Below are 26,195 nucleotides of genomic sequence, written 5' to 3' on the forward strand. Positions count from 1 at the left end.
AGTGCACCTGTCTGATTCTTGCTGTGCTCTAAGGGTGAGAAATTCATGCCTCAGATCCTAGCATAAAGCATGAGGGTTTAGCCCTGTGGGTCACTGGCTTCACTTGTCTCTCTGCCTTTCATTACTTCAGCTTCTAACTTGGGCAATATCCTCAGTGGAACTAAGGGTACGTCTACACTATGAAATCAGATCGAATTTATAGCAGTCAATTTTTAGGAAGTGATTTTATACAGTTGATTGTGTGTGTCCCCACTAAGCGCATTAAGTCAGCATAGTGCGTCCACAGTACCATGGCTAGCATCAACTTTCAGAGCGTTGCACTGTGGGTAGCTATCCCACAGTTCCCGCAGTCTCCCCTGTCCATTGGAATTCTGGGTTGAGCTCCCAATGCCTGATGGGGCAAAAACGTTGTCCTGGGTGGTTTTGGGTACATGTTGTCAGTCATCCCTCCCTCCATGAAAGCAATGGCAGACAATCGTTTTGTGCCTTTTTTCTGTGCGGGTGCCATACTGCTTTCAGCAGACGGTGCAGCAGGGCTGCAAACCATCATCATTGAGTGCTATGAATCCACCTCACAGGTCCTCTATATGACCGTCATCATCCGCTGCTTCCGCTGCAACTCTGCTCGGCTGCTTTTGTCTCGCCATGCCACGGCAAGCGTGCAGCCTGCTCAGCTGTTGTGTCCTGGCAGCAGACGGTGCAGCAGGTCTGCAAAACTGGTCATCCAACCACTGCTTTCCCTGCAACTCTGCTCTCCTGCTCATGCCATACCATGGCAAGCATGGAGCCCGCTCAGATCACGGCAGCAGTTATGAGCATTGTAAACACCTTGCGCATTATCCTGCAGTATATGCAGAAACAGAACCTGCAAAAGCAGGTGAGGAGGCGACGGCAGCGCAGTGACAAGAGTGATGAGGACACGGAAACAGACCTCTCTCAAAGCATGAGCCCTGGCAATTTTGCCATCCTGGTGGCAATGGGGCAGGCTTATGGCATGAAATGCCGATTCTGGGCCCAGGAAACAAGCACAGACTGGTGGGACCGCATAGTGTTGCAAGTCTGGGATGATTCCCAGTGGTTGTGAAACTTTCGCATGCATAAGCGCACTTTCATGGAACTTTGTGACTTGCTTTCCCTTGCCGTTAAGTGCCAGAATACCAAGATGAGAGCAGCCCTCACAGTTCACAACCGAGTGGCAATAGTCCTCTGGAAGCTTGCAACGCCAGACAGCTACCGGTCAGTTGGGAATCAATTTGGAGTGGGCAAATCTACTGTGGGGGCTGCTGTGATACAAGTAGCCAGTGTAACCACTGAGCTGCTGCTATCAAAGGTAGTGACTCTGGGAAATGTGCAGGTTCTAGTGGATGGCTTTGCTGCAATGGGATTCCCTAACTGTGGTGGGGGTGATAGACAGAAAGCATATCCTATCTTGGGACCGGAGCACCAAGGCAGCAAGTACATAAACGGAAAGGGGTACTTTTCAATGGTGCTGCAAGCACTAGTGGATCACAAGGGATGTTTCATCAACATCAATGTGGGATGGCCGGGAAAGGTACATGACGCTCGCATCTTCAGGAACTCTGGTCTGTTTCAAAAGCTGCAGGAAGGGACTTTCTTCCCAGACCAGAAAATAACTGTTGGGGATGTTGAAATGCTGATAGTTATCATTGGGGACCCAGCCTACCCCTTAATGCCATGGCTCATGAAGCCGTACATAGGCAGCCTAGACAGTAGTCAGGAGCTGTTCAACTATAGGCTGAGCAAGTGCAGAATGGTGGTAGAATGTGCATTTGGATATTTAAAAGCGCGCTGGCGCAGTTTACTGACTCGGTTAGACCTCAGCAAAACCAATATTCCCATTATTATTACTGCTTGCTGTGTGCTCCACAATATCTGTGAGAGTAAAGGGGAGAAGTTTATGGCAGGGTGGTAAGTTGAGGCAAATCGCCTGGCCACTGATTACGCGCAACCAGATACCAGGTGATTAGAAGAGCACAGCAGGGTGTGCTGTGCATCAGAGAAGCTTTGAAAACCAGTTTCATGGCTGACCAGGCTACTGTGTGACTGTTCTGTTTGTTTTTCCTTGATGAAAACTTGCCCCTTTGGTTAACTCTACTTCCTTGTAAGCCAACCACCCTCCACTCCCCCCTTCAATCACCGCTTGCACAGACAATAAAGTCATTGTTGTTTCAAATTCATGCATTCTTTATTAATGCATCACACAAATAGGGGGATAACTGCCAAGGTAGCCCGGGAGGGGTGGGGGAGAAGGGAAGCACTGGGTGGGGTGATGGATGAGGGGAGGAGGGAAGGACAAGGCCACACTGCACTTCAAAACTTATTGAATGCCAGTCTTCTGTTGCTTGGGCAGTCCTCTGGGGTGGAGTCATTGGGTACCTGGTGCTTGGGCGTCTGGGTGAGGAGGCTATGGAACTTGGGTAGGAGGGTGGTTGGTTACACAGGGGCTGCAGTGGCGGTCTGTGCTTCTCCTGCCTTTCCTGCACCTCAACCATACGCTGGAACATATCAGTTTGATCCTCCAGTAGCCTCAGCATTGCATCCTGCCTCCTTTCATCATGCTGCTGCCACCTCTCCTGTTGCTCCAGCCATCTATCCTCTCGCTCGTCCCTCCTATCCTTGCGTTCATTTTATGCTTTCCTGGACTCTGCCATTGTCTGCCTCCACGCATTCTGCTGGGCTCTTTCAGTTTGGGTGGACTGCATGAGCTCAGAGTGCGTGTGCTTTTTTTCGCCTTCTTATCTGTGCTAGCCTCTGGGATGGAGATGCTAGTGGCAGCATTGAAACATTTGCAGCTGCGGGAGGAAAAAAAGGTAAATTAAAATTGAAGACACATTGGCCATTTAAAAGGAGGGGCTGATGTTTTCGGGTTAATGTGCAGCACAAACCCAACTAACACCCTCCCCCCCCCCACACACACAATTCTCTGGGATGATAACTTCACCCCTTGCCCCACCACGTGGCTAACAGCAGGGATGACTTCTTTTCAGCAGCGGCAAACAGCCCACCAGGAATGGCCACCTCTGAATGTCCCCTTAATTAAATTCCCCTATTTCAACCAGGTGACCATGAATGATATCACTCTCCTGAGGATAACACAGAGAGATAAAGAATGGATGTTGCTCGAATACCAGCAAACACCAGGATCATATGCTGCCATGCTTTGTTATGCAATGATTCCAGACTACGTGCTACTGGTCTGGCGCAGTAAAGTGTCCTACCATGGAGGACGCAATAAGGCTGCCCTCCCCAGAAACCTTTTGCAAAGGCTTTGGGAGTACATCCAGGAGAGCTTCATTGAGATGTCCTTGGAGGATTTCTGCTCCATCCCCAGACACATTAACAGACTTTTCCAGTAGCTGTACTGGCCACAAATTAATAATTAAACACGCTTGCTTTTAAACCATATATTATATTTAGAAAGGTACACTCACCAGAGGTCCCTTCTTTGCCTTCAAGGTCTGGGAGCCTGGGTTGGGAGGGTATTAGCTCCAAGGTCAGAAACTGTTCCTGGCTGTTGGGGAAAATGGTTTCTCTGCTTGCTTGCTGTGCTTCAACCTCATCAACTTCCTCATCCCCAAAATCTGCATCCCTGTTGCGTGAGAGTCCATTGATGGAGTCCATGCACAGGGCTGGGGTAGTTGTAGGGGCACCCCCTAGAATGGCATGCGGCTCATCATAGAAGCAGCATGTCTGGGACTCTGACCCGGAGTGGACATATGCCTCTCTGGTTCTTTGGTAGGCTTGCCTGAGCTCCTTAAGTTTCACATGGCACTGCTGCAGGTCCCTGTTATAGCCTCTGTCCTTCATGCCCTTGGAGATTTTTTCAAATATTTTGGCATTTCATCTTTTGGAACAGAATTCTGATAGCACGGATTTGTCTCCCCATACAGTGAGCAGATCCAGTACCACCCGTTCGGTCCATGCTGGAGCTCTTTTGTGATTCTGGGACTCCATGGTCACCTCTGCTGATGAGATCTGCACGGTCACCGGTGCTGATCAGCTTGCCACAGTGGCCAAACAGGAAATGAAATTCAAAAGTTTGTGGAGCTTTTCATGTCTACCTGGCCAGTGCATCTGAGTTGAGAGAGCTGTCCAGAGTGGTCACAGTGGAGCACTCTGGGATAGCTCCCGGAGACCAATACCGTCAAATTGCGTCCACACTACCCCAAATTTGACCCAGTGATGTCAATTTCAGCGCTAATCCCCTCGTCGGGGAGGAGTACAGAAATCGATTTTAAGAGCCCATTAAGTCGACAAAAATGGCTTCGTTGTGTGGATGGGTGCAGGGTTAAATTGATCTAATGCTGCTAAATTTGATCTAAACTTGTAGTGTAGACCAGGGCTAAGCCAATTTACCCTTGCTGAGGAGCTGGCCATATAGCTTGATTGGCACCTGAAAGGTGACCAAGCCCTAGTGCAGTCCTGTTGCACTGAATGAAAGTTATAGATCCACTTCTCTCTCTTCCACCATGTTGGCATTTCTGTGCCCTGGTCTTTATTTGCCCCTCCTCTGTCTCTGTATTTGTTGCAAACACAGAGCCTAAATAACTCTCTGTCCAAGCTCCCATCGCTATGGCTCAGCAATGCTGGGTGGGGGAAGGGATGTGTGTTCAAAGTCCACTTAAACTGGGTCAAATTTTTAATCCAAACTTTTTTCAGCCAAAAATGCAGATTGAGCTAGGCACTGAATTCCAGCCTAGGCACAGGTTCCATTCCCAGCTCTGCTGCTGATCTGCTGGGTGCCCTGGGAAATGTCCTTCTCCCTCGGGCTCTCTGCCATCCTCTGTTTGGACTATAAACTCTTCAGTGCAGAGAGCATGTCTGCAGAAGAGAAGAGTGAGGGGGGATTTGATAGCAGCCTTCAACTACCTGAAGGGAGGTTCCAAAGAGGATGGAGCTCGGCTGTTCTCAGTGGTGGCAGATGACAGAACAAGGAGCAATGGTCTCAAGTTGCAGTGGGGATGGTCTAGGTTGGATATTAGGAAAAACTATTTCACTAGGAGGGTGGTGAAGCACTGGAATGCGTTACCTAGGGAGGTGGTGGAATCTCTATCCTAAGAGGTTTTTAAGGCCGGCTTGACAAAGCCCTGGCTGGGATGATTTAGTTGGTGTAGGTCCTGCTTTGAGCAGGGGGTTGGACTAGATGACCTCCTAAAGTCTCTTCCAACCCTGATCTTCTATTATTCTAAATCCTATGTTCTGACGTGGACTGGAGGACAAAGAGAAAGTGAATCTCCTTCCTTTGAAGTTTTTAAAGTCAGGCTTGTCAAAGCCCTGGCTGGGATGATTTAGTTGGGGATTGGTCCTGCTTTGAGCAGGGGGTTGGACTAGATGACCTCCTGAGGTCCCTTCCAACCCTGATATTCTATGATTCTATGAAAGAAGTTCCCTACCAGATGTTGAGGGAGCTGTGTGAGTCCATGCCAGGATGATGGAAATGAGCATCCCATAGTAATGGACAGTCCCCCATGGGGATGAAACCTTCCATGTACCTGCAATAAGTGAGGTGCTTTATAGAGCTGTGCTGCTGACTTCATCAGGAACTCCAGATGAGGCATAACCAGAGAGTTCCCTCTGCTCCCAGGGTGTAGCTTGCAGACTGAAACTGGTAAAAAAAACCAGTGGCCAGTCATTTTGCCTGCCTCTGACATTATACCCATAATCCTCCAAGATATACCCACAATCCCCCTGGCCAGCCCAGCCCACTGGAGCTGGGGAAATTCTGCAAACACTGCATTTACGAGCATTTGTTCCTATACCAAAGAGCTGTCCAAGCGAGCCCTGGTCCTTCCCTGGACTAGCCTTGCTTTGTGAAGGGGCTTTGCTCACACGGGTATATGGGCAATGGCTGTTCCTCCTGCGGATAACCCCCTCCAACATGACAATGGAGATTCATGCACGAACAAAAGCGCTCACTATTCCTTATTCTCTGGTTCACAGCATTGTATTCATACAATGGGGGAGCAGAAACAATACCAAATGACCAAAGACACCAGCCCGACAATTTGTTTGCAAGGAGTCCATTGCTGAGATTGGTTTGCAGAAGAGGATCTGTCCAACAGCCATCAGCAGTGACCCAAATCACAGAAACCCAAGTCTCTGTAGGGCAAAACTGCACCACAGAGAAGGGCTAAGGAGGGGTTGTGGGAGTTGGCAGCCCAGGATTCAGAGTGGATCTTACCTGAGGGTATCAAAACCATACAGGCAAATCAGCAGAGCCACGCAGAGATTGAGTAATACCTTCCACTTCACGTTCATGAAGAACCCAGGAGAAAGAAGGAGCAGTCAGATGCAAGGTGCCAACACCGGCCCCAAAAAACATGTCTGTGTTTCCTTATCAAAGTCTAAAAATGACAGTTTAGACCAGAGGAAACCACAAGACAAGAACGAACATACAATCTACAGGAGAGAGCATAGTGTGTGCCTCTCCTTGGGAACAGACTGCAACAACACTGAAGCCAAAATGCCTGCAATCTCTGTATACACATGTAAAGGCACAGCACACAGAGTACAAAGGTGCATCTGTATCCTCTGAAGGCTTCCTTCCATTTCCACACCCACCCACTACTCACTATCAACCATGAGGAGGGGGAGAACTATCTAGTGTCAGCATTAAATGAATCCCAAAAGTAATACAGGTTTTATTTTTAATGTAGATAAATTTCTTAGAGCATCCATCTGTCTGACCAAAGCAGCATGAGGGAGACTATCCAAGTCAGATTTTAAATTACTTGGTTTAAAATATATTTCTAGAGACGAGGCCTGATCCAGAATCCCAAATCCATACACCCCTGAACTTTGGACCAGCTTCAATCCAGCCTGGACCCAAGATCATCACTACAGAACATTTCCATGTTTCCAGTTGCAAAATGGGAAACAAGCACTAATCCCCATCAGAATTTGACCCCAAACCTCTCACGCTCTTGCAGTGCAACTGGAGCAGGTTGTGTGGCAGGGGGACCAATTTGGGGCTTTCCAGCAGAGATGGACCAGAAGCTACAGATGCTCCCCATGGTCCTCACACAGCAAATGGTGCCTGAATCCAAAATTCAGTCATGCCGGAGAAAACCAGGCCTCTGTGTGCTCGTCCGCAGGGCTAAAATGCCCTGAACAGTCCTGAGTTCAATCTCCTCTTTAGAAAGCTTTGTGTGCCCCAGAAAGACAATTAGCTACTGAGTCACCAGTCCAACTGGGGGTGCAATCTGTGCAGAAACCCATGGGAAAGGAAAACACCTGCACTCACCTATTCCAAAGTGGCCTCTTATTTTGGGGGGGTCCCATCTTTGAGACATCTTAAAGAACAGGGAGGCAGGGATGGACCAAGAAGGGTCTTTGTGCTGACAGCTTCAGGGTAGCTCAAAACCCATTTCTCACGAGTGTTTGCACTTCATGCTGAAAAAGGCATTCACCACTAAAATGATGTGGTTACCCCTTTATGACCTAAGCAGTTAGCCACATCTGGGTCACTGCATGATTGTTTTGTCAGGAGGCATTGGTTCTTTCTGTGATACAATCCTTGAACCCTGGAGGAATCAAACAACAGGATGCAGTTTCTTTGCTCATAGTTCCAGGCCTCTTTCAGCTAGCCCTCTGCCCAGAAGCTCTCTTGGCTTTTCTCAGGTTCATGCTTATTCTGACTGTATCCTTGGCTTTTTCAGTCCATACCTTTTCTCCTATTTCTCTCTCACAGATACACAAACCTCACAAAACAATAGCCAGTGAAATCCCTCTGTCCTCATGTGCCTTGCATGTGGCTTTGTTTTGGGTGGTGACATGTGCATATATTTGAGTGGAAAAGGGCTGGTCACTATTGGTTCAGCTATCTGGTTCCATAAAGTAGCTTCACTGTTTCTCACAACTGTTTGAAATGAAGGGGGTGGTGATGACGACAATACATATGTAACAATACATTCATTTGCAGTCAATAATTCAGCCACTAGATGTCGCACTGTGCGGAAGGGAGTTCCACGGTGGTGGCCCCTAGTAAACGAGGGAAACAAAGCTGAAATTCAGGCTGTGTAGAAACCTCTTTGTTTGTGCCTGGAGTTCAGATTTTTTTTTTTTTAAATAAACATCTCCCTTTTAAGGGCCTGTCTTCACTGACAAGTAAAGTTATAACTTGAGTGTTGTCCCAAACTCAAGTGCTGTCCACATACAAAAGCCTTTACCTTAGTGTAATGGTGCTTTTAGCTCGAGTTTGCCTGCCCAAGAATAGGGGGAAATAGGCTAAAACTTGTCTGAGCACAACTCATTAGCTGCTAACGTGACTACTCTGCAGTGTGGACACAGTCTAGTGCCACTTGAGTGCCATTAGTCCTTCTGTGCTTTCCCACAATTCCCCCATGGGCCAGAAAGGACAATTCACTGGGAAAGAATTCATACAGCAGCTCAGCTTGCTGCAGTTCTTAGCACTGTGGGATATGCTTCCAGAAGCCTTAGCAGCACACCTGAGTGAGTGCAGGACTAACTCAAGAGGAGTCACTCGAGTGCAGATCACTCATGCTAACTGCAGTGAAAACAGACCCTCTAAGGGGCTGTGAGTCCATGCACCATGTTGGATCCTGGGTAAGCTCTGGGCTGCCATTTGAATGATCCTTCCAACAGGAAGTGCAGCCTGGTGACATGTAGCATGGCAGAAAGATCAGAACTGGATCCAGAGACACCGAGGGCTGCTGCCTGGTTCCTCTCCCCCACCCCCAACTCAGTTTTCCTTTCCTCTTACTACAAACCCAGAAGTGTGAAAAGTCAGCAGCCAAGCCCAAGAAAGACACAGTCTATAACTGGAAAGAGCTGTGGAAATCTGCTGTACCCCATGTCCGGTTGCAGCTTCCTGCAGTTCTTGTCAGAAGTGGGATAGAGCTGAATTTTATGTTCTACAATTTCAGGGTATTTTTCCTATTTCAAAACAGAATGAAATCCAAAAACCAAAATGTCCAGCAAAATGAAATGCTGCCCCCTACTCCCCCCCAAAAAAAAATTTATTTGAGGGTTGATCAAAATGTTTTGTTGCAATAAAATCAAAACATTCCATACCAATTTTGACCTTTTCAAACTTTTTTAAAACTATACATCTATAAACCAGTGAATTCTGTGTAGACAAGTCATTTTGAACTGAAAAATTGAAACGGTCCCTTCTAAAAATGTCAAAACAGAACATTTTTGACGTTATCAAAATGATTCACTTCAAGTTTTTTCTAAATGAATTTTTGGCCAAAATCAGCATTTTGAAGTATATCATTTCAGACAAAAACAATATTTTTTGTCAAAAAAATATTTCAATGAAAAATTCCCAACCAGGTGTAGCCCTGATCACTGCTTTGATAGGTGGTGTCAGCCTCAGAATAGGGTAGCTCCCTGCTTCATGCTGATGTTTTATATGCAGTGATTTACTCATGGTTTACCCCAATTGGGATTTTTGATATCCTACTGCAATTTCCCTTTAACAGAAGTTGTCAAGTACAGGTTCAAAGCTCCTCAAAGAGCACGATGGGGATTTGAAACTGAAGTTCTGGTTTGGCCACCCCTTGAGACAAGGCCAACTTGCGGAGATCAGACTAAGGCTATGTCTACACTACGAAATTATGTCGAATTTATAGAAGTCAATTTTTTAGAAATCGATTTTATACAGTCGATTGTGTGTGTCCCCACTTAAGACCATTAAGTCAGTGGAGTGTGTCCACAATACCGAGGCTAGCGTCAACTTCAGGAACGTTGCACTGGGGGTAGTTATCCCACAGTTCCTGCAGTCTCCACAGCCCATTGGAATTCTGGGTTGAGATCCTGATGGGGTAAAAAACATTGTCGTGAGTGGTTCTGGGTACATGTCGTCAGCCCCCTGGTTTGTATGAACAGCTGTAGCAAGGAACTTCCTTTCCACACCAGAAAATAGCCATTGGAGATGTTGAAATGCCTGTAGTTATCCTTGGGGACTCAGACTCCCCTTAATGCCATGGCTCATGAAGCCGTACACAGTCAGCCTGGACAGTAGTCAGGACCTGTTCAACTATAGGCTGTGCAAGTGCAGAATGGTGGTAGAATGTGCATTTGGATATTTAAAAGTGTGCTGGCACAGTTTACTAACTCGGTTAGACCTCAGCAAAACCAATATTCCCATTATTATTACTGCTTGTTGAGAGTGTTCCACAATATCTGTGAGAGTAAGGGGGAGAAATTTATGGTGGGGTGGTAAGTTGAGGCAAATCGCCTGGCCACTGATTATGTGCAACCAGATACCAGGGCGATTAGAAGAGCACAACAGGGCGCGCTGCGCATCAGAGAAGCTTTGAAAACCAGTTTCATGGCTGACCAGGCTACTGTGTGACAGTTCTGTTTGCTTCTCCTTGATGAAAACCTACCCCTTGGTTAACTCTACTTCCTTGTAAGCCAACCACCCTCCACTCCCCCCTTCAATCACTTCTTGCACAGGCAATAAAATCGTTGTTGTTTCAAATTCATGCATTCTTTATTGATTCATTACATAAATAGGGGGATAACTGCCAAGGTAGCCCAGGAGGGATGGGGGAGGAGGGAAGGACAAGACCACACTGCACTTTAAAATTTATTGAATGCCAACTTTCTGTTGCTTGGGCAGTCCACTGGGGTGGAGTGGTTGGGTGCCTGGAGGCTCCTCACCATTTTCTTGGGTGTCTGGGTGAGGAGGCTATGGAACTTGGGGAGGAGGGTGGTTGTTTATACAGGGGATGCAGTGGCAGTCTGTGCCTTTCCTGCACCACAACCATATGCTGAAGCATATCAGTTTGATCCTCCAGTAGCCTCAGCATTGACTCCTGCCTTCTGTCAGCAAGCTGACGCCACTTATCATCTTCAACCTGCCATTCATTATCTTCAACCTGCCACCTGTCCTCGCGTTCATATGGTGCTTTCCTGAACTCTAACATTGTCTGCTTCCACTCATTCTGCTGGGCTTTTTCAGTGTAGGAGGGCTACATGAGCTCAGAGAACATTTCATCGTGAGTGCATTTTTTTCGCCTTGTAATCTTTGCTAGCCTCTGGGAAGGAGATGACAATGTGAGCGTTAAAACATTTGCAGCTGCAGGAGGGGAAAAAAGGGAGAGTAGTAGTTAAAAAGACACATTTTAGAGAACAATGGGTAGACTTTTTCAGGGTGAACCTTGCAGTTAACATTACATAGCACATGTGCATTCGGTACAAGGTCGCATTTTGCCTCTTATATTGAGGGTCTGCCAGTATGGTGTGAGAGATCACACATGCAGGGCTGGTGGGCAACAGAATTCGGCTTGCAGGCAGCCATGGTAAGCCACAATTTTTTGGCTTCTTTAACCTTCATAACATGTGGGAATGGTTTCAAACAGCAGCGCCCTCATTTCCCATACTGAACAGCCATTGGGTTGGCCATTTAAAAGGAGGGGCTGCGGTTTCCGGGTTAATGTGCAGCACAAACCCAACTAACAACCCCCCCCCCCCGACACACACACACAATTCTCTGTTAGCGTGGCTAACATCAGGGGAGGTTTCTGTTCAGCCACAGGAAAGCAGCCTAGCAGGAACGGCCGCCTCTGAATGTCCCCTTAATTAAATTCCCCTATTTCAACCAGGTGACCATGAATGATATCACTCTCCTGAGGATAACACAGAGACATAAAGAATGGATGTTGCTTGAATGCCAGCAAACACCAGGATCATATGCTGCCATGCTTTGTTATGCAATGATTCCAGACTACGTGCTACTGGCCTGGCGCAGTAAAGTGTCCTACCATGGAGGACGCAATAAGGCTGCCCTCCCAGAAATCTTTTGCAAAGGCTTGGGAGTACATCCAGGAGAGCTTTATGGAGATATCCCTGAAGGATTTCCTCTCCATCCCCAGACACATTAACAGACTTTTTCAGTAGCTGTACTGGCCGCAAATTAATAATTAAACACGCTTGCTTTTAAACCATGTATTATATTTACAAAGGTACACACACCAGAGGTCCCTTCTCCTCCTAGTGGGTCCAGGAGCCCAGCTTGGGTGGGTTCGGGGGGTACTGGCTCCAGGTTCAGGGTGAGAAACAGTTCCTGGCTCTTGGGGAAAACAGGTTCTCTGCTTGCTTGCTGTGCACTATTTTCAACCTCCTCCTCATCATCATCTTCCTTGTCCCCAAAATGTGCATCCCTGTTGCATGATAATCCATTGACAGAGTCAAAGCACAGGGGTGGGGTAGTGGTGGCTGTACCCCCTAGAATGGCATACAGCTCATCATAGAAGCGGCATGTCTGGGGCTCTGACCCCAGCGACCGTTTGCCTCTCCGGTTTTTTGGTAGGCTTGCCTGAGCTCCTTAAGTTTCACACAGCACTGCTGTTATAGCCTCTGTCCTTTATGCCCTTGGAGATTTTTTCAAATGTTTGGGCATTTCATCTTTTGGAACCGAGTTCTGATAGCATGGATTCCTCTCCCCATACAGCGATCAGATCCTGTATCTCCTGTTTGGTCCAGGCTGGAGCTCTTTTGCGATTCTGGGACTCCATCATGGTCACCTCTGCTGATGAGATCTGCACTCACCTAGAGCTTGCCATGGTGACCAAACAGGAAATGAGATTCAAAAGTTCACGGGCCTTTTCCTGTCTACCTGGCCAGTGCCTACCTGAGTTGAGAACGCTGTCCAGAGCGGTCACAATGGAGCATATGGGATAGCTCCCGGATGCCAATGCTGTCAAATTGCGACCCCAAATTCGACCCGGCAAGGTCAATTTCAGCGCTAATCCCCTCATCCACGGAGGAGTACAGAAATCGATTTTAAGAGCCCTTTAAGTCAAAGTAAATGGCTTCGTCGTGTGGATGGGTGCAGGGTTAAATTGATCTAATGCTGCTAAATTCAACCTAAACTCATAGTGTCAGATCTGCAGTTACCCAGCATCTGCAGGGTTTGGAGTTGGGGGTCCTGTTGTGGTCTGTTTCTGGTATTTAAGCACCTGCTTAATGAGATGATTCCTGTACTTCAAAATATTTTTCGCCTGCTGATCACAGCGAAATAGGAATCACAGCTGCAAATAGGCAAGATCCACAGCTAATGTGGCTGGAGCCAGATCAAGCTCCATTTAGTGCAACCATCCACCTTCCTGTCCTCTAGGAGTGATGCATCCTCCCCTCTTTATAGTAAGTTACCTTGCTTGTTCCCTTCCATTCATCAGCCAGAACCATGTGGCCCATCCTGTTGTCCCATGAGCATATTCCCGTCAAACCCCATTAACTCCGGTCATCTACTAACTGAGAGCTAATGGGCCAGATTTTCAAACGCCACTTGCCATTTCTGCACCACTAGTCATTGTTTGTGCAGTTTAGACCATTCAGATGTTGGAGTAACAGCTTTGTGGGGCCTCAAAATGACATGAATTGTGGATGCAAAAATGGAGACAAGGTTGCATGGGACCGTTGCCCCATATGGAGTGGGGGGTGACTTTGAAACCAGATGGCGGTAGGTGCATGCTGGGAGAAAGGAAGGTGGGGTCAGGCATGCCAGACAGTGCATGAAGCAGGCTCCCCTACTGTCATAAATATAAAGGGAAGGGTAACCACCTTTTTGTATACAGAACTATAAAATCCCTCCTGGCCAGAGGCAAAACATTTTCACCTGTAAAGGGTTAAGAAGCTAAGATAACTCGCTGGCACCTGACCAAAATGACCAATGAGGAGACAAGATACTTTCAAAGCTGGGGGGGGGAGGGAACAGGGGGTCATTCTTTCTGTCTGTGTGATGCTTTTGCCGGGAACAGATCAGAAATGCTCTTCATAACTCCTTAAGTTAGTAAGTAATCTAGCTAGAAATGCGTTAGATTTCCTTTTGTTTAATGGCTGGTAAAATAAGCTGTGCTGAATGGACTGTATATTCCTGTTTTTGTGTCTTTTTGTAACTTAAGGTTTTGCCTAGAGGGATTCTCTATGTTTTGAATCTGGTACCTACCCTGTAAGGTATTTACCGTCCTGATTTTACAGAGGTGATTCTTTTACTTTTTTCTTTAATTAAAATTCTTCTTTTAAGAACTTGATTGCTTTTTCGTTGTTCTTAAGATCCAAGGGTTTGTGTCTGTGTTCACCTATGCAAATTGGTGAGGATTTTTATCAAGCCTTCCCCAGGAAAGGGGATGTAGAGCTTGGGGGCATATTTTGGGCGGAAAATGTCTCCAAGTGGGCTCTTTCCCTGTTCTTTGTTTAATACGCTTGGTGGTGGCAGCATAGGGTTCAAGGACAAGCAAAGTTTGTACCTTGAGGAAGTTTTTAACCTAAGCTGGTAAGAATAAGCTTGGGGGGTCTTTCATGCAGGTCCCCACATCTGTGCCCTAGAGTTCAGAGTGGGGAAGGAACCTTGACACCTACTATGAGCTGAAATTACTAAAGAGCTGAAATCACTGAGTACTGTGTTAAGTAGTAGGGGGTCTGAAGATATGTTGGTGAGCAGCTCACAGGATGGCTACCTGGGAGGAGCAGCTGGCAGAGCAGCTCACAGGACGGCTACTGGAGAGGAGCAACTGGTGGAGAGGAGCGGCTCACGGTGAAGGCTGCAGCAGAAACCCATGGAGAGGCGGGGCAGTTGGCTGTCGGAGCCTGTAAGGTGCCCCTTTACTCCCCCCCCCATTTCCACACAGGCTGGGGGGGGAGATGAATGAAGATTATTCTGCAGATGAATTTTTGAATTCTGGATTCACTAAGGACAGACACAGAGACTTTTGGGTTGCTGGACTCAAGAACCAAAGGGAAAGGACACGGCCCAGTTTGCTTGGGGTGGGTTTTTGCTCATAGTTTGCGTTATGAATCCTGTTGGTGATGTTTCCTCAACATAATGCCACATTGTTTCTCTCTGTTATTAAAAGGCTTTTGCTACACTCAGACTCTGTGCTTGCGAGAGGGGAAGTATTGCCTCTTGGAGGCGCCCAGGAGGGGGTGGTATATATTTGTCCCAGGTCACTGGGTGGGAGCTCGAGCCAGTTTTGCATTGTGTTATTGGAACAGAAACCTTAGATACTGAACCCGGCCCTTCTTGCTGCCAACTCTGAAGGGCAGAAGTGTTACACATAGAAAACATCCCAGTTCTTGCTCCAGGCTTAAATAGTAGGCATAAGCCAATTGGAGGTCACAGAAGGAGCTGCCCGTCAGCTGTACCGTGGGCAGGACGGCCCGCAGTGATTGGTCTCCCGTGCCGTATAGTGCACTGACCGCAGCTCAGCCAAGGCTGCCTGGAGGTGGGGTGGAACTGCTGCTGCCCGCTCACAGAGCCAGGTTCAAATCCTCCTGGCTATTGCTGGAATGCCTTGTCTCCACTTAGGAGAATTCTCACTGTGAATTACCTCACTATAACAACCACCTCTGTGCCAGTGGAAGCCAGGCTAGGCCAGGTTCCCGCAGTTTCTGTAGAGGGGGGGGAGAGCTGCTTGTTCCAACACTCTGGGTCTGTGCTGAACTCCTGCATCTACCACGTTCTCATCTTCCCTCAGTGCTACAGGATGTCAGACTGCCCCCACCCCCTGCCCCCACCCTCAGCTGGAACAGAAACCTGCACAGAGCAACTACGAACCCTGGGAGGGAGCCCGTCACCCACATCTCTGGCAGGGCTCAGAAAAGAACTTCTCAGGCCTCTTGTGACAGGAGAATGTTCCTCCCTCAGTGGCTTCTGCATGGCAGAGCCAGGCAGCAAAAAGAGGAGAGCTGGCTGGGAATTGCAGAGGAAAGCTTTTTCACTGGGAAACACAGCTTCATTGAAACCAAAACTTTTTGGGGCAATATGTCAGTTTTGATTAACCTTTTCCCAGGAAGACCCTTTGGGTTGGAATCAGGGAGAGGGGCCCCAGAGTGCTTGGCTCCCAGTTATTGTTCCAGGGCCTTAAACTGGGGTTTTCCAGCTCCCAGAGGCATGCCTGAACACGGGGTGATTAGCACCTGAGTGAGGTGCTTGTGATCTCTCTCCTACCCTCAAATAGTTCTCTTAGCTCAGCGGAGACAAGGCAGCTGGAGCGTTTCCTAGAGGTATCAGCCCACATCCCTGCCGTGTCTAGTTTGTCATGATAAAGCGACAGAGCCTCATCTCCACTTGTGTTTACAGCAGAGACTGGTGTGGGTTAGTTATCCCACAGCAAAAACACACCACATGCACACATGGACTGAGAGGTTGAAAGCTGCTGGTTTTAAAGCCAACACCTCATTAACGTGGGACTCAACCAACAGACTCAGAACAAGGCCCATCTACCCAGTCTTCTGCCTCTGATCGAGCCCAGCTCAAGCTGTGGTAGAAGAAGAAGCAACCCCCCCTTTTTGGGTTATTATGGGATACCTGCCCCCTAAGGGAGTTTCCTCCAAACCCATCAATTCTGAGTGGGCTCAGGCCCAGTCAGAGGGTTTGATCCTTGCCAAACATTTGGGTTTGTTTTGGTTTTTGAATTCTCCCTAACAGGGCTGTGGTGGCCCCATTAGCTGTGCGACCGGGACGTCATTGAATATTAGGGTTGGAAGGGACCTCAGGAGGTCATCTAGTACAACCCCCTGCTCAAAGCAGGACCAATCCCCAATTTTTGGCCCAGTTCCCTAAATGGCCCTCTCAAGGATTGAATTCACAACCCTGGGTTTAGCAGGCCAATGCTCAAACCACTGAGCTATCTCTCCCATCAGCCAGCAGAGAGGGGGAGACACAAATGTGGCTGGAAAACCTGCTCTGGGGTGAATGTACCATCCAGCACAGGAAATCCCAACCCTGTATAAGCAGAGCAGAGGGTGTCAAAGACTAGTCTCACACCCTGCAATGGACATCTCTGAGATGCAGGAAGTGTGCTGCAGGGAGACTGGCTGGGTATGTTCCTCTGGAAGGAGCTGGCTAGGAACAGCAAAGGGTGGGGAGGGTCAGCAATGCTGGAACAATTTTATAGTGGGGGTGCTGAAGGCAGAAACCATTTATTTGCATTGTTACTCCATCAAGTCAGAGGGTGTGGCAGCACCTATGGGTGGGAAGGAGATCTAAGGGAGTCTACCTGAGAGCAGGTTTCAGAGTAGCAGCCGTGTTAGTCTGTATCCGCAAAGAGAAAAGGAGTACTTGTGGCACCTTAGAGACTAGCAAATCTATTTGAGCATAAGCTTTCATGAGCTACAGCTCACTTCATCGAATGCATTCAGTGGAAAATACAGTGGGGAGATTTATATACACAGAGAACATGAAACAATGGGTGTTACCATACACACTGTAATGAGAGTGATCAGGTAAGGTGAGCTATTACCAGCAGGAGGGGGTGGGGGGAACCTTTTGTAGTGATAATCAAGGTGGGCCATTTCCAGCAGTTGACAAGAATGTCTGAAGAACAGTTGGGGGTGGGGGGGAATAAACATGGGAAATAGTTTTACTTTGTGTAATGACCCATGCACTCCCAGTCTTTATTCAAGCCTAAGTTAATTGTATCCAGTTTGCAAATTAATTCCAATTCAGCAGTATCTCGTTGGAGTCTGTTTTTAAAGTTTTTTTTGTTGAAGAATTGCCACTTTTAGGTCTGTAATCGAGTGACCAGAGAGATTGAAGTGTTCTCTGACTGGTTTTTGAATGTTATAATTCTTGACATCTGATTTGTGTCCATTCATTCTTTTACGTAGAGACTGTCCAGTTTGGCCAATGTACATGGCAGAGGGGCATTGCTGGCACATGATGACATATATCACATTGGGTGTCCAGGATTTCCAGGTTTATGGATCTTGGGTAGCAGATAGAATACCCCTGATCCGGGTTCCAGGGGTATGTCTATGTGGATTTGTTCTTGTGCTTTTTCAGGGAGTTTCTTGAACAAATGGTGTAGTTTCTTTTGGTAGCCCTCAGTGGGATCAGAGGGTAATGGCTTGTAGAAAGTGGTGTTGGAGAGCTGCCTAGTAGCCTCTTGTTCATATTCCGACCTATTCATGATGACAACAGCACCTTCTTTGTCAGCCTTTTTGATTATGATGTCAAAGTTGTTTCTGAGACTGTGGATGGTGTTGTGTTCTGCACAGCTGAGGTTATGGGGCAAGTGATGCTGCTTTTCCACAATTTCAGCCCTTGCACATTGGTGGAAGCACTCTATGTAGAAGTCCAGTCTGTTGTTTCGACCTTCAGGAGGAGTCCACCCAGAATCCTTTTTTTGTAGTCTTGGTAGGAAGGTCTCTGTGGGTTCGTATGTTGTTCAGAGGTGTGTTGGAAATATTCCTTGAGTCGGAGACATCGAAAATAGGATTCTAGGTCACCACAGAACTGTATCATGTTCGTGGGGGTGAAAGGTCACTTGTGTCACTTGCCAAATGCATGATAAGACAGCAGTGACATGCACCCCTCCATTACAGCCTGTTCCTCTTTCTGAATCTGCATGGGAAAAAGTGGTGATTGACATTGTTGGACCCTTTGATACTGCTCCAAGTGACTGCCATTATGCCATCACTTTAATAAACTATTTCAGTAAATGGCCTGAGGTAGCATTTACATCGCAAATCTCTTCTGCTACAGTAATTAAGTTCCTCTCTTCAGTTTTTAGCAGGGAAGGTAACCCCAAAGAACTGGTTTCAGATAATCGTAGTCATAGATTCATAGATTCATAGATACTAAAGTCAGAAGGGACCACTCTGATCATCTAGTCCTACCTCCTGCCCAACGCAGGCCACAGAATCTCATCTACCCACTCCTACAAAAAACTTCACCTATGTCTGAGCTATTGAAGTCCTCAAATCGTGCTTTAAAGACTTCAAGGAGCAGAGAATCCTCCCTCAAGTGACCCGTGTCCCATGCTACAGAGGAAGGCGAAAAACCTCCAGGGCCTCTTCCAATCTGCCCTGGAGGAAAATTCCTTCCCGACCCCAAATATGGGATCAGCTAAACCCTGAGCATATGGGCAAGATTCACCAGCCACATACTACAGAAAATTCTTTCCTGGGTAACTCAGATCCCACCCATCTAATATCCCATCTCAGGGGATCAGGCCTATTTATCCTGAATATTTAAAGATCAATTAATTACCAAAATCCCATTATCCCATCATACCATCTCCTCCATAAACTTATCAAGTAGAATCTTAAAGCCAGATAGATCTTTTGCCCCCATTGCTTCCCTTGGAAGGCTATTCCAAAACTTCACTCCTCTGATGGTTAGAAACCTTCGTCTAATTTCAAGTCTAAACTTCCTGGTGGCCAGTTTATACCCATTTGTTCTTGTGTCCACATTGGTGCTGAGCTTAAATAATTCCTCTCCCTCTCCGGTATTTATCCCTCTGATATGTTTATAGAGAGCAATCATCTCTCCCCTCAACCTTCTTTTAGTTAGGCTAAACAAGCCAAGCTCCTTAAGTCTCCTTTCATAAGACAAGTTTTCCATTCCTCGGATCATCCTAGTAGCCCTTCTCTGTACCTGCTCCAGTTTGAATTCATCCTTTTTAAACATGGGAGACCAGAACTGCACACAGTATTCCAGGTGAGATCTCACTAGTGCCTTGTATAACGGTACTAAAGCCTCCTTATCCCTACTGGAAATGCCTCTCCTGATGCATCCCAAAACCGCATTAGCTTTTTTCACAGCCATATCACATTGGCAGCTCATAGTCATCCTATGATCAACCAATACTCCAAGGTCCTTCTCCTCTTCCGTTACTTCTAATTGATGCGTCCCCAATTTATAACTAAAATTCTTGTTATTAATCCCTAAATGCATAACCTTACACTTCTCACTATTAAATGTCATCCTATTACTATTACTCCAGTTTACAAGGTCATCCAGATCCTCCTGAATAATATCCCGATCCTTCTCCGAATTGGCAATACCTCCCAGCTTTGTATCATCTGCAAACTTTATTAGCACACTCCCACTTTTTGTGCCAAGGTCAGTAATAAAAAGATTAAATAAGATTGGTCCCAAAACTGGTCCCTGAGGAACTCCACTAGTAACCTCCCTCCAGCCTGACAGTTCGCCTTTCAGTAGGATCCGTTGTAGTCTCCCCTTTAACCAATTCCTTATCCACCTTTCGATGTTCATATTGATCCCCATCTTTTCCAATTTAACTAATAATTCCCCAAGTGGTACGGTATCAAACGCCTTACTGAAATCTAGGTAAATTAGATCCACTGCGTTTCCTTTATCTAAAAAATCTGTTACTTTCTCAAAAAAGGAGATCAGTTTGGTTTGGCACGATCTACCTTTTGTAAAACCATGTTGTATTTTATCCCATTTACCATTGACTTCAAAGTCCTTAACTATTTTCTCCTTCAAAATTTTTTCCAGGACCTTGCATACTACAGATGTCAAACTAACTGGCCTGTAGTTACCCGGATCACTTTCTTCCCCTTTCTTAAAAATAGGAACTATATTAGCAATTCTCCAATCATATGGTACAACTCCTGAGTTTACAGATTCATTAAAAATTCTTGCTAATGGGCTTGCAATTTCAGGTGCCAATTCCTTTAATATTCTTGGATGAAGATTATCTGGTCCCCCCGATTTAGTCCCATTAAGCTGTTTGAGTTTCACTTCTACCTCAGATATGGTAATATCTACCTCCATATCCTCATTCCCATTAGTCAATTTACTTTCCTGGAGTTTAAAACTTTTCTAGCACAAAGGAACATTTTACACAGAAGGTCATCCCTATATTACCCTCAAGCCAATGGGGAAATCGAATGGTTTAACAGAATTTTGAAAGAGAGTTTGCAAACGGCTAAACTGGAAGGGCGATTGTGGATACCCTTCACTACTGATTTCTTGCAAGCATACTGAGCTATACGACATGCCTTAATGCAAAGATCACCCTCAGAGTTACTGCATGGGAAACAGATGAATACTAAACTGAACATTGGTGGAATGTTAAAGGCAGGACCTGATGCCCCAACTGAGGATGATGTGAGAAAAGCAGTTGAACAGAACCAAGCAAAGTCTAAGGCAGGGGTCGATAACCTATGGCACGCGTGCCAAAGATAGCACGCCAGCCGATTTTTAATGGCACGCTGCTGCCTGCTGGGTCCCAGCTGCCGGCCCCGCTCAGCCTGCTGTCAAACCCAGACTGGTAGCGGGCTGAGCGGGGCCTGTGGCCGGGACCCCGGCAGGCAGCAGTGTGCCATTAAAAATCCTGCCCACCCCGGCTGGCTCTTCTCCTCCCCCCTGCCCACTCCCCCATGCGGGAGGGTGAAGAAGCTTGGTCCTGCCGGCTGCTGCTGCAGGGCAGGCAAGCTCCCCCTTCCCCCGCCTCTTCCCCCAGCTTGCTGGGTGCCTGCCCCTCCTCCTCCTCCTGTCCCTGCCACTGATCAGCTGATGGCCCTTGCCAGGAAGGGGGAGAAGTGGAGCCACAGCGCTCTTGCTGCTCCGGGGAGGAGGCGGAGAACAGGTGAGGACGGGGCCTTGGGAAAGGGTGGAATCAGGGCATATCCCATCCAGCCCCCTGCCATGAGCTGCTCTGGGCAGCTCTGCCCTGACCCCTGCATGCCCCCACAACCCCAGACCTGACTTCTGCACCTCCTCACATGCCTCCAGCCCTCTGTCCTGACTCCTGCACCCTCCTCACACACACCCAGCCCCCTGCCCTGACTCCTGCACCCCCCACACATACCCAGCCCCCCCCACCCTATGCCCTGACCTTTGCACCCCCCACATTCCCAAACCCATCCTGAGCACCAAACGGGAGCTCCTGCACACCTCCCACGACATTCCCACCTGCACCCTCACACCAAATGGGAACTGCCCACATAAGCACTACACACCCAAACCTCCTGCCCCAATCCTAAGCCCCCTCCCTCATTCTAGCTCCTGGCCAGATCCTACACCCCAACCCCCAGCCCTGTGCTCAGTGCACTCCCACCCTCAGCTCAGTGCAGAGAGAGAGGAAGAGAATGGACTAGAACCAGGGAGAAGGTGGGTACCCACTCTATGTGGGCAGGGTCGGGATCCCAGACTGGCAACAGGCTGAGTGGGGCCAGCAGCTGGGACCCTGGCTGGCAGGAGCCGGTGGACGGAATACCAGACTGGCAGCAGGCTAAGTGGCAGCGGGCTGAGCCACTCAGTCCACTGCTGGTTTGGGGTCCCAGCCGCCGGCCCCGCTCAGCCCACTGCCGGTCTGGGGTTCTGGCTGCCAGCCCCTTGCCAACCGGGGTCCTAGGTGAACGGAACCCCAGGCTGGCATCGGGCTGAGCGGGCTGGCAGCGTAAGATCAGCATTTTAATTTAATTTTAAATGAAGCTTCTTAAACATTTTGAAAACTTTGTTTACTTTACATATGACAATAGTTTAGTTATATAATATATAGACTTAAATAGAGACCTTCTAAAAATGTTAAAATGTATTACTGGTACACAAAACCTTAAATTAAAAGGAATAAATGAAGACTCGGCAAACCACTTCTGAAAGGTTGCTGACCCCTGATCTAAGGCTTTCACAGACAAGCGGCGGGGTGCTCAGGAACCAAAGTTTGAGTGTGGTTCCTTCATTAGAATACAAAAACCTGGAATTTTGCAAAGGGGACCATAAATTCACAGCTCCTCTTAAAATCATAGAGAAGAAGGGACCTCGCACCTATCAACTTTCTGATGGGCGGGTATGGAATGCTTCTTATCTTGCACCTGCCTATGCACCAAGAGGAGATTATGCCAACACCAAGTCTGCATTGGATGACTTCACCGTAGTATCAACACAACAAGACATTGCACTGGAACCGGGGCTTGAGAGACGGCCTGTAAGACCCAGACGACCACCTGTCTGGATTAGAGACTATGTTATGTAGTATCTACAGTGTTTTCAGTATAATATTTCTGCCAACAGTATAGTGTCTTGTTTCATATTTGTTCCTGTGGTTAGAACAATAATATTTATTTTAATTGGGAGAGTTTCTTAAGAGAGGCGTGAATGTGGTGTTTAGATGTTGCTTGTAATTATTAGAATTGGGAGCACTGGCTATTGGGAGTCTGAAAGGACAGGAAACAGGAAGGAGGGTGTGGAGTTGAGAGGCTGGGAGAAAGCTACCGAGGGTGCAGAAGCAGTTTGGTAAAGAGGGTTCCACTTTGAAAATAAAGTCCTGTTGAAGCTTATTAGTACCTTGCCCAGTTGTTACAACATTTAGCGAAGCTGTTTCTATAGATAGTGAGACCCCAATGGCCTGACCCCTCCTCCCTGTATCAGTTCCTTTGCTGTAAATCATTTGACTGTTAAGTGTTTGTGATCCTCTTTTGGGGGCTCCTGGCTGGTGTTGACTTATCTGAGTCTCCCCAGAGCAATAGTGTAAATCACATCTGGACAACAAGACTGAAATCACTGGGCCTCTTTCCCCTCCAGGAGGAGTCTCTGCCCTTGCTGAGTAGCTGCAAAGGCCTCTTCCTTTAGCAACTGCCCTTCAAGGAATCCCGCCTTTGCCATGTCCTTAGCAGGCCAGGGCTGTGCTCGGCTTCATTCTAGATATGGTTAATGCAGCTAGTAACCCCTCCAAAAATCCCTGATCCCCAGCAGGCTGCAGCTATCCCAGTGCCAGACTCCACCATGCTGCAACCTGCTTCCAGCACCTAACCCTACTTGGATTAGCTAAACAGCAGCAGTGCCCCACTGACACCACCTAGCCGGGAAGGGTAAGGTGGCATTGTGCAATTGCCACCGACACCTTTCAGTGCAGCAAAAATCAAACTAAGGTCCCTCCCTTCAAATCATACCCGTTGGGTGGGCGCCACATCATTTCCCTCCCAATGGACATATCAGGGTAGGGCAACAAGCATGACTGGAGGCCTAGGAAGGCATCCAAAGAAGCAGAGATAGGAGAGATTAGGGCTGTTTGGACAGGAAATTTGATACAGAAACACTTTTGGCTTCTCTAAGATTACCCCATCTCCTAATGTTGGATCATATTAAAGAAGATCTGCATTAAAATCACAAATGAGTTTGATTCCCCATAGTTTAAATTCCAGGATATTACTAATTAAAAAGTCTCTTGGTTTTTGGTACTGTTTCTCTTCCCCTCTGTGTGAAACTTGCAAGCTGCTAATTGTGTTAGTACATTCTAAGACAGAGTCTTCTCAAAGCAATTCTTTGTAACAACAACTACTCACAGAGAGAGAGACTCAAAGCAATACTCTGTAACAACAGAAACAGCACCCAGAGACTCCCCGCCCTTTCGCCCCTGTATTAATCTCACTTTGTTAACAATTGTGATTAAAATAGAGATAGAGGATGTATGTGGATGGATGCTTGATGTGGATAAAAAGAAAAGGAGTACTTGTGGCACCTTAGAGACTAACACATTTATTTGAGCATAAGCTTTCGTGAGCTACAGATCACTTCATCGGATGTGAGCTGTAGCTCATGAAAGCTTATACTCAAATAAATTTGTTAGTCTCTAAGGTGCCACAAGTACTCCTTTTCTTTTTGCTAATACAGACTAACACAGCTGCTGCTCTAAAACCTGTCTTGGTGTGGATAATAACTGAATGACCAGGAAGGTGCCAGCCTAAGAATCCAGTGTCCATCGGCTGAAAAAGGCATCAAGTGGAAATAACCAGAGGACCCCTGGAGGGCAGACTGGAATCCACCCAACAGCCTCAAGAATAGGAGAACCAAAGAACAAGATAACATCTGGCAGCACAGAGCTGTCAGGAATGTGCCATCTGCTGATTGATTCAGCAACAGTATGATGAAGCAATTCCCATAGACTGGCATAGGAAGAAATTCCTATAAAAATAGACTCTAGAAAGTGAGAACTTTGGGGTCTGATTCTGCAAACCAACTTCCAGGAGCATCAGATGAGCATCTGACAAGGCCCCGTTCCCTCCTCATGTCCAGGCCACCTGGCCAGTGGCTTGGCATGAGCAACTCTAAGGCTGGTAACTATGATAATAACCTTGCAGAACCTGTGTATGTGTGTGCGTATGGATGAATGTGTGAATAAATATGAGATTGAATGGAATGTTATAGCTATAACTAACTGCTTACTATGATTCTTTCTGTATTCACAATAAATGTGGCATTTTGCCTTTTCCCCTTTAATAAGATCCTGCTGGTTTTTATTTTATTGGTATAACACTAATACAAGAACAAGGAGACATTCAATAGCAGTGCATGGCAGCCAATCTAAGACCGATAAAAAGGAACACTTCTTTTACACAGCACATAATTAGCCTTTGGAACTCACTTCCACAAGACATCACTGAGGCCCAGAGCGTCTCTTAAGAACATAAGAACGGCCATACTGGGTCAGACCAAAGGTCCACCTAGCCCAGTATCCTGTCTTCCAACAGTGGCCAATGCAAGATGCCACAGAGGGAATGAACAGAACAGGTAATCATCAAGTGAGCCATCACTTGACATGATATATCGGACTTTAGCAAAGTTTTTGATATGGTCTCCCACAATATTCTTGCCAGCAAGTTAAAAAAGTATGGATTGGATGAATGAACTATAATGTGGACAGAAAGCTGGCTAGACCGTCAGGCTCCACGGATAGTGATCAACGGCACGATGTCTAATTGGCAGCCGGTATCAAGTGGAGTGCCCCAGGCATTGATCCTGGGGCCAGTTTTGTTCAACATCTTCATTAATGATCTGGATGATGGGATGGATTGCACCTTCAGCAAGTTCACAGATGACACTAACCTGGGGGGCAAGGTAGATATGATGGAGGGTAGGGATAGGGTCCCACTGATCATTTTTGTTGCCCTCCGCTGGACTCGCTCCAATTTGTCCACATCCTTTCTGTAGTGGGGGGCCCAAAACTGGATGCAATACTCCAGATGTGGCCTCACCAGTGCCAAAGAGAGGGGAATAATTACTTCCCTCAACTGGCTGGCAATGCTCCTACTAATGCAGCCCAATATGCCGTTAGCCTTATTGGCAACAAAAGTACACTATAGACTCATATCCAGCTTCTCATCCACTATAATCCCAGGTCCTTTTCTGCCAAACTGCTGCTTAGCCAGTCGGTCCACAGCCTGTAGCCAGTGCATGGGATTTTTCTGTCATAGGTGCAGAACTCTGAACCTGATCAGATTTCTTTTGGCCCAATCTTCCAATTTGTCTAGGTCCCTCTGCTGGGGCACATGTCTTACAAGCAGAGGCTGAGGGAACTGGGCTTGTTTAGTCTGTAGAAGAGAAGAGTGAGGGGGGATTTGATAGCAGCCTTCAACTACCTGAAGGGGGGTTCCAAAGAGGATGGAGCTCGGCTGTTCTCAGTGGTGGCAGAGGGCAGAACAAGGAGCGATGGTCTCAAGTTGCA

The 26,195-nt window shown here is 47.2% G+C and overlaps 1 long non-coding RNA gene across 1 annotated transcript; it reads right to left on the reverse strand.

The window, feature by feature from the left end:
* Positions 1-11,008: 11,008 nt before the first annotated feature.
* Positions 11,009-12,129, reverse strand: LOC122457083. Its single transcript, XR_006276404.1, has 2 exons — positions 11,968-12,129; positions 11,009-11,071 (listed from the first exon to the last, which is right to left on the reverse strand). It is a non-coding gene; the product is annotated as an uncharacterized LOC122457083 (long non-coding RNA).
* Positions 12,130-26,195: the final 14,066 nt, after the last annotated feature.

This window comes from Dermochelys coriacea, chromosome 18, assembly GCF_009764565.3.
Source record: "Dermochelys coriacea isolate rDerCor1 chromosome 18, rDerCor1.pri.v4, whole genome shotgun sequence".
NCBI lineage: Eukaryota > Metazoa > Chordata > Testudines > Dermochelyidae > Dermochelys > Dermochelys coriacea.